We start from the raw sequence: 11,350 nt of genomic DNA on the forward strand, positions 1-11,350 counted from the left end.
GGTTGTTCCAACCTGAAAATAACTAGGGATTTCCATCTTATTGAGGCTACATAACAGGCACAAATGAAATTCACTGTTCTGTGCCTCTTTTTCCTTTGTGTGAGGATCACGTGAAGCAGGAAAAATATGTTCTCCTGCTCTGTTGGGGAATTCTTTAGAGGAGGAGAAGTTTGCTACAAAAAGAACTTTCCTCTGAAGAATAGTTTGGTTGCTTTGACAGTAGAATATTGGTGGTGAAGACACAGCCTAGGGCTGATCTAGGCTGCAACTTGATTTCATTTGCCTGAAAAACTACCAGTGGAAAGAGCAGTTCCCTAGCTAGAAATTTAAAGAAACTGTGGAGAATGACTTCTGGAGGGAAATATAACATATTTAGAATGAAGAATAAATCCATATGAAAGAAAGAATGCTCTCTTTTCTCCCTTTCCCTACTGTTCCTACAAGGACATATCTGTTCTTCAGCTTTTCTTCCCTCCATCACCTTCCCCCTTCACAGCTGTGCTCTCCAAAAGGTTTGTTGCTGCAGGATTATGAGGAGTTCCTATAAATCTCACACCTGACATTCATCTGGGCTCTGCTGGTCTCAGGAATTGCTGTGATTTAGACACCTTGTCACAAGGTGTCCTGTGTGGCTGAGCCAGACCCTCCTCCCTTGCCCTGCTGAGCCCTGTAATTTCTGTGCTGTGCTGGGACAGTGCTCAGCACTGCTCTGCACAGGAGAGGCACCACAGGGAAATCTGCCTTTTCCTACACATGGGAAATTAAATAGCACATCCCCCCACCCATGCAAATGCACTCTGTTTTCTGAAATTAAATTCAGAAGTGTTAAGCAGACTGCATTAGAGAACCAGCAGGTCTACATCAGCCTAAAGTTGTTGATCAGGCTGCAAAGGCTGCTGGCTAGTACATAAAATAGGGCTGTTCCCTGGAATCAAACCTTGGTTTGCCTTCCAATCAGTTCAGAAACCCTCTCTGTCTGTCACATCAAAAACCTACCTGTGAAACCTTAGTTTATTGGAAAGTTTCATCAAGCATTGTATCTCACAATATTGAGTATTTCTTACTACCTACACACTTTTACTGGATGCTTGAAAGCTATAGAACTTCTATTTAGGCCTGAGAAAAGAGTAGACTTGGAAATAATATCAATAAATATTTTCTTGTAGCAGCATGAGATAAGGTCATGCCAGGGAATAGACAATACAAAGATAATAAGCAGGCTGTTCTTTATCTCATTCAGAAGATATAAGAGCAGTTAAACTTTCTAGGGATTTTCTTATAAACCCCAGAAAATGCCACTAATCTCATGATGATCTAATGACTCGCATAAAGATAATAGAAAGAAGTATCCTAAAAAAAAAAAAAAAAAAAAAAAAGCAAACTCTCAGAGCAACAGACTGGAACTTCTATTTGGATTGAAATTGGAGTAATTCAACACTGAAGGCCAAACTTTGTTCTGGCAAAATTCAATCTAAAATGCAGTGCAAAGTCCATCAGGTTCATTTGGAAGCTGTAAATTAATTCAGATTTTCATACAGGGGGTGTGGAGGCAAAAACTTTCCAGAACAGGAACAGTGTTGCTGCAGCTATGTAAAACTCACATGGTGTGTGTAACACTCCTTTGGATAAAGACTTAAAACATTGAAAACAAGGCCACAGGCAGCAGGATCAAATTAATTACAAGGAGAGACAGCGTGCAAATTCTGTTTTGAAAGGTAGTACTGTCATCATTAGGGTCACACATGAGAAGATTATTTAGAAATTTTGGGTCCTGCTGAGACCAGGTCTTTGTAGCTGACCAATGATCGGAAACTCTGAATTAGAGAAGGGGAAATGATGATCTGCTCTGTGCTGTTTAATGAGCTTGGAAAAGGTTTTACTTTCTGAGTAACTCAAACAAATGCCTTGAGACTTTTCAGATTCAAACAAATATCAGTCAGTCAATCAGACACTTAAATTTCCAACCAACAGTGCAAAATTTACCTCTAAAATACCTTCAATACTTGAGTGAATATGTAGTCGGCTACTTTTGCTATTTGTATGTTATCTTTCTTCCATTTATTTTATTCCATTGGTCCTTGAAATTCCCTTTATCTTATTATGAAAGCTGACAGTACTAAGTAGCTTTATTAATCCTTTCCCCCGGCTTTCTCAGTAGTTTAATCAGATATTTACTAGAAAACAAGCATAGATTTAAAGCTTTCTAATCCATATGATTCAGCTATCCCTGTCAGAAACACAAAACCTGACAAAATCTATGATTCTCTATGGAATCAACCCTGTTGAAATTCCAGGTCCTACTTTTGAGACCTTTTATACAAAATCCTGCTTCTCTGCTCGTGCAGTGAAGGATTTCAGGTGCTCGTTTGAGGCCAGTGAGTGGCAGCCCTCCTCTCTTTGCCCTGGCTCATGCCAACCTCTTGGGTGGCCATTGAGTGCCCTGGCTGCTCCACAGCACAAGGGATGCAAGCTGGCAGGAGAAAAATTGTTTCTCATAAATCACCTGATTTCTGCCACTGGAACCTCAGGGTAAAATTTGCAAGGTTACAAGGGGCAGAACAGGAAGAGGCATTTGCAGAGATGTGAAAAAAGAGTCATAACAACCCTAAACATGGACATTTACACAAAAATTCTCCTGCATGCAGAGACAGAGACATATTTACAGGAATTCACATACAGCAAACTACAGCAATGACATATGATGCTAACTTTGAAGAAATATGTTGTTCCAATGTCATCTTCCATAAAAGCAAAATCCTTTTGAACATCTCAGATTATCTGCATTCTTGAGTCTGAAGCTTAGTAAGTTAAATGTATGAGATTTTTGACTTCTGCTTGCTATATAAGTAACAGGCTTCAGTAGTGCAAGGTACAAAGAGGCAGAAATGCTTTTAATAATGAATAGACAAGTTATTTCTGGGATAACTCGTTTTCCATGTGGCTTGGAGAATCTTCAAATTGCCTTTCATATAATTGCCAGGGAAGGCTGCAGGTTCTCCAGGGTGTCACTGTTTTACTGGCTGGTTGGTTGTTCTCAGTTCTCTGCAGAAGTTGTGTGACAGAGCCAAACATACAAGCAGAGGGAGAAAAAAGGTAATACAAACTGAAAGTAAAAGCAGCAATTAAAAAAAAAATATAAGAGTTTTCATGCTCATCTCCACAGAGACTATACAAAGTTGATGACAAAAACTGAAAGAAAATGCAACAAAACCACAAAAATAAATAACTTCCAAAATCATATTTGCTTGGTGTTGCATGTTTGATCATATTTTTCATCATCCTCATTTGTCATTACTAGGAAGAAATGAGCTTGTGTGACAACAGAGCAATGGGGTATGGACTCAAATATGTATTGGGTATGGGGACAAGTCAGGTATGTTGTTATGCCAAGAAGATCATATAAAGCTTAGAGGGTCTCTTAACACAGAATGAGTGCAGTAACAAAAATTAGAAAAAATCTGCAGTTATTTCAAAGTTTTTCCTGAAGCTGCCATTTGGAACTGAAGGCCACTGAGTTTGATTTTTCATTTAGCTTTTTTTTTTTTTTTTTGAGCAGGAGCTTTCTTTGTCCAACTTTCCTATTTCTACAGCAAAATATTATCATTTCTAATGATGCAGAGTTATGTGGGCACAAACACTAGACCAACACATCAGGTTCCTTGCCAAACTCTGCTCACAGTTCTTCAAATAGAGCTCATTTGTACAGTGGAGGCAAAGCATTTCTATGTGTTAGACACACAGTCTTGGACTTGTGGCCATGAAAGCTTTACCAAAAGTAGTTACAGTTTGATTAATTCACAGAAAGGGGAAGCAGAGTGCAATTTTATTGTATGTTTTCTATATGGCAGTTAAACTCTGCATAAAAAAATGTCCTTGTGATTTCTCTTGCTCTGTTTGTTTGTTTGCTCCAGAAGATGCACAGGACCAGTTGGAGTGCTGATGGTCTGGTATTGATCTGGAAGTCCTCATTCAAAAAAAAATGTTCAGACAATCCATTCAGACACAGCCTTTGTGGTCTGCTAACCATGCAGCCCCTCCGGGGGCAGGAAGGAGCAGTACAGAAGCAGAGCATGAAAATGTCATCTGCCATTTCTCCAGTGTCCTGCAGCCCTGGCTGCAGGCTCCACCTCGGAATCAGCTATCCATTGCCCAGATGTTCAGCCTCACTTGGCTGCTGGGGATATTGCCTTTAAGCAATAGCTTGCAAAGTTGGAAGAACCAAGGTTTAATGTGCTCCCAGAAGCTTGCACACTGTCCTGCAGGGTATTTGTGCAATATTGCTATGCTAAGGGAACATTAATAAACACCTCTGTCCGTTTTTGTTTTTTTTTAGATTATTTCTTCATGCTGGATTTCTTGGTACCTGTCTGGAAAGAACAGATATCTTCCATTTTTGGAAGAGAAGTGAATTCTATGCATGTTTGCAGGTTTCTGCCAGCAAGAGAACCTCTTGAAAGTGAGTGAACAGGAGCTGCACAAGCATGAAAATTCACAGCATCATTTTTCTGCTCTCCATCAAAGTTAATAACTTGTATCTAAACTTGGCCAGGTTTGTTCATCACTGCTACTGACCCCTGAGCAAATTCACTTTGACAGGTGCTTTCAGGTGTCCTGAAAGTTTAAAAATTACCATAACTGTCCTTTGTTTAATGCATGTGTCTTGTCGTATCTGCTTATATCTGTGGGTATTTATGTTTTGCCACAGCTTGGTAGTATAACTGATAAAAAGAGCTGCTTTCAATTACAGCAGCAGAAAAACCCCTCAGACTATGCTAAATCCATGTTTGCCTGTCTGACCTCAGCAGTGCAGTCCCTGGTTGCTTTCCTTGAACTATTTTTTTGGCATTCATTCCTTCCCCATCCCAGTCCCATTAATGTTTCAGTCCTCCTTTCTGTGTTTATTCTATTCTTTGCTTCTCCTCCCTCTTCCATACCTGTGCCCAGATGATTGAATACTAAATTCTGTTATGCACTAAACTAATGTTTAATGTTTTTACAGGCTTATCTGTAAATCATTACCATTTTCTCTGCTTCCTTTGTTCTTGCCTTTCCACTTAACTTACTTCTATATCACCTCCCTTGTTCTCTTCTCAAATATCTCTTGAAATAAAAAGACTTTTGACTCCTTGTTGTAGCAAACCAACACATCTCCCTCTTCTGATCTGAGACCTGCACCCCAAAAAATTCCCTAGCTTGTCCTGCTGAGTCTGGAAAGTCTGTTCACAGATGAAAAGGTGAAGAGAGACAATGGTGCTGTTTCTTTGCTTGTCTGGGATGGATTTACATAGAAATTTTGGTTTGTACATGCCTTACCAGGGAGGGAACAGCTCCAGCCATACAGGGGTGACCTCCTTAATCCCTGAGTCTGGATTAAGGCAATTGCACATCTCATCCAGAACTGTCCCACCTTTCTTAGCCTTCATTTTCCCTCCAGGTGCATGCAGTAATAAATATCCTTTCACTGCATGTGGTGCTCCTCAGAAGTCTAAATGCTAATGGTGCCATTTGGCAAGGTGAGCTACATCAGCTATGTACAATGTAAGTGAAAATTGGAAATTGTTTAAGCTTTCAAATTTGTTTCATGCCATTAGATTTTCTCATGATTCATTTGTCATTCTAATTGGATTCTAACGTGTACTTTACATTTCAAAACTTGAAATGATGAACACTGCATAACAAAGAATGCTTAAGAATAGGCAGCTCCCCAAGCTGTGTTTAATTTACACCAGATGAGTAAATGAAGAAGGTGAAGAGTCACTGAGTAACAAAGTGATGCTGCCTTAGAAATCCAGCAATTAATTGCAATGATAATAAGAAGAGTGATTAAGTTGATTCATTTAAATCCTCCAGCAGTGTTGTAATTGCTCATTTGAGCAGGATGCGAAGGATGATTTTTACCCTTGTCCTTCCAACTTTTTTCTAGATCTTTCACCTACTCTTCGCTGACCTGACTTTGCACAGGATTACCTGAGGAGTAAACAGAAAACTTTTTCTGCTACAAATGGAGCAGAACAATAACTAATTGATTCTCCTTCTGGAAAACAGCAGAAGAGCTGGAAGTCCATGTGGGAAGGCTCTTCTCATCCCTTCTTGGGAGCACACAGGTGTGTTCCTGGCTGACCACATCAACTTACAGCAAAGTTCTGTAGAGAGTCCTGAGGTCTCCAATGGCCTGAGCCTGGTGCCAGCCATGGGCAGGAGCTTTGTGTACCCTGGCACATTTCAGACTTTGTCTCCGTCTTAATGCAGTCATTGCAATAACCAAAGTGTAATTGCAATTGAAAATTTTACTCTAGTTCTCTGAGACCTTAAAACACAAATCATATGATCACAGTGGCATTTCATGCTGTATTTTGAAAAGAGATAATTGAATCATAAGCTGTTTTTTTTCCAGCCAGCTAGGAAATGGGCAGGTTTGCACTGGTGCCTGCTAATAGTAGACTTTAGGGTGTGGATGAAGTTTGTTTCTATAGCCCAGAATGTTATGCCAGTGACCTCAACACCATCAGTTCATTCTTTCCCATTCTTTTATTCTGAATTTTAGAAGGCAATCGTAGAGAGCAATGTTCTGCTGCACTTCTTGGATGTTAAAATACAGCACTGAAAAATCCAAGGGGCATAGATCTTGTTTGGGATAGAAAACATACATATGTAGCATCAACACTAACTGGGATTTTCTGGTGTATGTCAGAGATGTAGATAACTTCTGCAGTATTTAATTTCTTTCTTTGCTCTGTGACTTAGCTGCCTTTTTTAGAAAGATTGAGAATATTGTTTTTCTACATCAGAAAAAGCTGTGCTGGAGGAGCTCAGCTTAGCCAGTTGTAAAGAAAGTTATTGCTGAGATATGAAAAGTAAGTCCATTTTTTTAACTTTTTGTTTTCTCTTTTCTGCCCAGCAAGACCATCTTTGTGTGAAAACCTTTTCATTGAAGAACACAGCAAATATGGGTATACTAAAGTCAGGGGTACATCAACATGCAAGCATATTATAAAAAAAATTCTCTTTATTATCCATAACTTATTTTTACAAAAGAAATATTTAGCACTTCAAGCATGAATACATAAAGATTTACACAGGTGCTGCATGTTTTTAGACCAGATGGGCCTTTTAGACAAGAGACAAGAACATATTGGATACAGCAAAACAAATTTGCATTTTTAAATTTCTTCTTTTTTTTTTTTTTTCTTTTTGTCCAGTGTGTTAATTCTCACAAATACAGCAGCAGAGAGTTGTGCCTCTCTTTTCAAACCAGGTGTGATGCAGGCAGCAGATGTGCTGCTGTGCCCGTGTTGCTGTGCCCAAGCAGTGCTCACTGAGGCTGTGGGTGGGGTGATATTTCCATGGTACCAGCTCCAGAGGCACCCAGGCCTTTCCCTGTCAGCTCTGACATGACAGAGGAGCAGCCTTTTATTGTGGGCTTTGAATAACTCCACTATTCATTCCCAGGAGCTGGAATGGGACTCTGGAGCAGCCCTCAGAGAGCAGCAGCTCCTTCCCTGGGCTCATCTCAACTCGCTGGCTCCAGAGTGAAGCGTTCCTGCTGCAGGTGATCAGAAGGGGCTGAGTCACTTAAAAACAACAGTTCTGGTAGTATTAATCACAATTTGTATTCTAATGGTTTCCAGATGTTGGTTCATCGTTGTGCACTGTATTATACAGACAGTCTGAAAAATCACAGCCCACTTTGGAAAACGGGTTTCTGAGAGGATCACTGATTCCCAGAAATGAGGATTTCTCAGGAATCCTGAAATGTTTCCCTACATTTATAATGTTACCTCCCCCTGCCCCTTAATCCCAGCTGCAAAAATCTCTATTACAGGAAGGAGCAATTTAGTTTTGTTTTTTTCCAGAACATCATGTCTGCTTTCCTTGGTACTGTGGTTCCCTGATCAGCCAGCCCGTTTGTTACATGGCTATGTGATGAGGGATTTTTTTTCCAAGGAAAATGTAAACACAAATCAGGCTAGAACATTTTTTTGGTCTTAATTTGCCTTACAACTAGTCAGCTCCTCATTAGAGAATGTGAAGAGCTTCATCTAAAAAGAATTTAATTGAACAGATTTTTAGGAACAAGTAATATATACCATGAGGAAGACAAATTTCATGAAATGTTTTGTTTTGTCAGAAACTCATTTTTCCCTGAGAAATGGATTTCAGGGGAAATTTTCCAGAAGACCCTGCTCATTGGTCTGTGTGACTGGAGAAAAAATAAGAAGCCTAAACCAGGAGAAAAAAAAGATAGAAAAAATTTTGTCAGAGAAGTTAATGTCTGATGGCAGCTGGCAAGGAACATAGTTGGAATTCCTAGATCTCTTACTTTCCAAGGAAAGCTTACACAGGTACTTTCTGTTCTACAACAGTTGTGTCTGGTTTAGGCATTGCTGGACTCCAGCACATTTCTGCAGCCTGTTTTAGCATCTCACTCATAATTTTAACTGGAGAAGCAACACCTGTGATTTTAACTGGTTTCTAAGAAGCATAAACCACAGTCAGGAGTTAGGCTGGGTAATTCTTCACCTGTTGAGGCAATTCATTCAACCTGTTTAAAAAACCCAAAAGAAACCAAATTTCTGCCAATTCTTTTGACCAGTCTTTGGCTCCTAAGTGAAGAAAGGTATACCTTGACATTTTAGAGTGTTTTTAAAAGCATCTGTACTTTGAGCCCTTTCATCCTGCTTGTCTGCTTACCATTTAGTTTATTTTTCAAGAGGACACCTGCTGCTTGTTTCCAGCAAGGAGATTCCTGCAGCACTGCTGTGCTATTGGGAACTAGACTCCAGTCTGATGAAATTAATCTAAAAAGAATGAGAGGCCCTCTTGATGTAGCAGGCATGTGATCACAGATTTGGAGAATGCTCTTGATATCGTTTGATCACATATGGGTTCTTTACACACTCTTAAAAAGTAAAAGCAGCAGCAGAGCTACTCAAAGGAGAACCCCATTAAGTCTGAAAATGGCTCAGACTTAATGAGATCTTATTTTCCTTATATAATGAAATCATCACACCTCCTTTTATTTCCCCAGGAGCACTTGGGGAGGTTGTAACTTGGGGTGGTTGTTGCCTGTTGCCATGAAACACAGCTGTTTGCAAGGCAGGTAAGTCTCTGATGAAGGGATTTAATTGTCTGGTATATGGATGGGATGAAGCACACTCCTGCATGTCTCAGAAAGAGCTCTGTGTGTGTAGGAGGCTGCCTCAGTCATGTTAAATTCATATTAGGTAGCACTTCCAGAAATGACTGGAAAGTAGAGCTGTTGTTGATGCAAAAGGTCACAGACATTAATAGCCTGCAGAACAATTCCAGGGTGCAGAATTATTCACAGCTGTCAAAACACAAAACAAAGACTAAAAAGAACAAGGGAAAGAAAAGGTTTGAAACAATGACATCTCTCTGTTATTACTGCTGCTATACTTTGGGTTTTTTAAAAATGCTTATCTTGGGAGGGGAACCAGGGTGTTAATTCTGAGCTGTTTTCTGCTTTCTTCTTTTAAACAGCAACAGGAAATGTGTCCTTTTTTTGTGCTGCTTTTATTGCATTTAGAAGCTTTTGTGGAAATATGAACAGCAGTGAGTCTTGATGAAATGCATGTTCTTCTGACTGAGAATGGCCTTCAAAGGGAGTCCAGTCTTTTTTTTTTCCAAGGGCTTCAGACCAAGACAGAAGAGGTGGAGGGTCAGGAAAGGGAAAGGATGGAAGGGAAGAGGAGGAAAGCAGTGAAAAGGAAGGGAAGTTGTTGAAGATTCAGACAAGAATATAGGCTGTTCCTTAGGATTGAAAATATTTTGTTGCTCAAAGAAAAACAAATTCCTCTATATTTAAGGCTTGTTGATTACTTGTGGCAGAGGCACAGAAGGGAAAGGCATAGCTCTTGAAAGCCTTTACAGGAAAAAAGGAATGAAAAGCACAAAAAAAATCAAATGGTAAACTTGTGTGTGTGCTGTTCTCCCTCCCTCCCTCTCACCAAGACTCACAGCCCCTCTTATTTTCCTCACAACCCCTTGCAGACAGTCAGGGGTTCCAATCAGGAGACAGAAAATAACAAAACATCTGTCTTTATAGTCAGAACCATAGCTGGTATGATTTGATAACCCAAGCTGGTAGCCAATGATCCTCTTCTGTGTACACTGGCATTTATTATGCCAGCAAAGTCACAGATCAATCATTTTCACCCCTGCTGCTGACAGATCAGGTGTAGGCTAACAGCAAGTGAGAAACTGGGCAGATTAGGAGCTAGCTCTATTGTTCTGATTACAAATCACAAAGTCTTTGACTTGCTGAGTAAAATAGGAACAGACATTTTCTCTTTTTCCTTTTGGACTGAAAAAATGTAATTACTCTTGTATTTATAGCCACCCTTTCCCTTCCCACTAGCATTGCCCTCACCTTTAATGCAGATCAATAGTTCTGTCCTTTCCAGCAGATATTTTCAGAACTCCACCAGTCTGCACTCACCCTGTGAAAGGAGAAAGCCCTGGTCCATATCTGCATCTTCTTAATCTGGGAAGTGCACTCCCTGACTGGTTTTATCTGTGTTTCCTCCATTGTTCCTCCTACAAAGAAATCTTTGTAGGGGTGGCTCAGGAGACAGCCAATGATCTGTATCACCTTTCCCTCCTACATTTGCTTCCAGCAGTGATTATTGTCTTGTGCTGTTTGGGGAAAGTGAGTTCTCTTCATGCTCCTGGCAGAAAAGTGTCCAAAGGTTGGGATTCATGGTGTTAATGGGCACAACTGTAGGGTGATGTGTAGAACTGGAGCTGACACTGGCTGGCCAGTGCTCTGAGAAATGTATGGGCCAAGTGCCCCTTCTGGAGGTATTTGGGGTTGCATAAAACTCAGTAGGTAATGGAAAATTATTGTGTGAATTTATTTTTTTTTTTCTATTCTTACACCATACCTGCCATGTTTGAGTTGTCTGTAAACTGGCAGAGTGCAGTCTGTTGTTAATGCTCCCAGCACATAAGGAAGCATGAGCTGGCCTCTAATGAGTGTAACAAGGTCTTCCCATGTTTGTACAGAGACTGAATAATCTGATATATGGCACTTAATCAAGAACATTTCATAGGGACTTGCAATCAGATGCTGACACAAAAAAACCCAAAACAAAATCAAGAACTCCTGCAAGCTAACATAGTTAAAATAGTATTGATAAGAAAATGAAATTGTTTGTAATAGTTTAGCCAATATTCCTCCTCTAAATATTGCCCAAGGGGTGTACATTAATTTGTCCAAACTATTGACATAACACATGATCAAATAACTATCACTCAATGGAAAGGGGAAGGAGATGAAAATCCCCCCAGGAAATCCTTTTTCTTCTAAGGGAAAGAAAGCAAGAGTCTG

General features: G+C 39.9%; 1 long non-coding RNA gene across 1 annotated transcript; it reads right to left on the bottom strand.

Moving 5' to 3' along the window:
* Positions 1 to 2,872: 2,872 nt before the first annotated feature.
* LOC116183783 (uncharacterized) lies at positions 2,873 to 10,509 on the bottom strand. The gene is made up of 2 exons (XR_004148476.2): positions 10,391 to 10,509; positions 2,873 to 3,042 (listed from the first exon to the last, which is right to left on the bottom strand). It is a non-coding gene; the product is annotated as an uncharacterized LOC116183783 (long non-coding RNA).
* Between the last annotated feature and the right edge of the window lie 841 nt (positions 10,510 to 11,350).

This window comes from Lonchura striata, chromosome 7, assembly GCF_046129695.1.
Source record: "Lonchura striata isolate bLonStr1 chromosome 7, bLonStr1.mat, whole genome shotgun sequence".
NCBI lineage: Eukaryota > Metazoa > Chordata > Aves > Passeriformes > Estrildidae > Lonchura > Lonchura striata.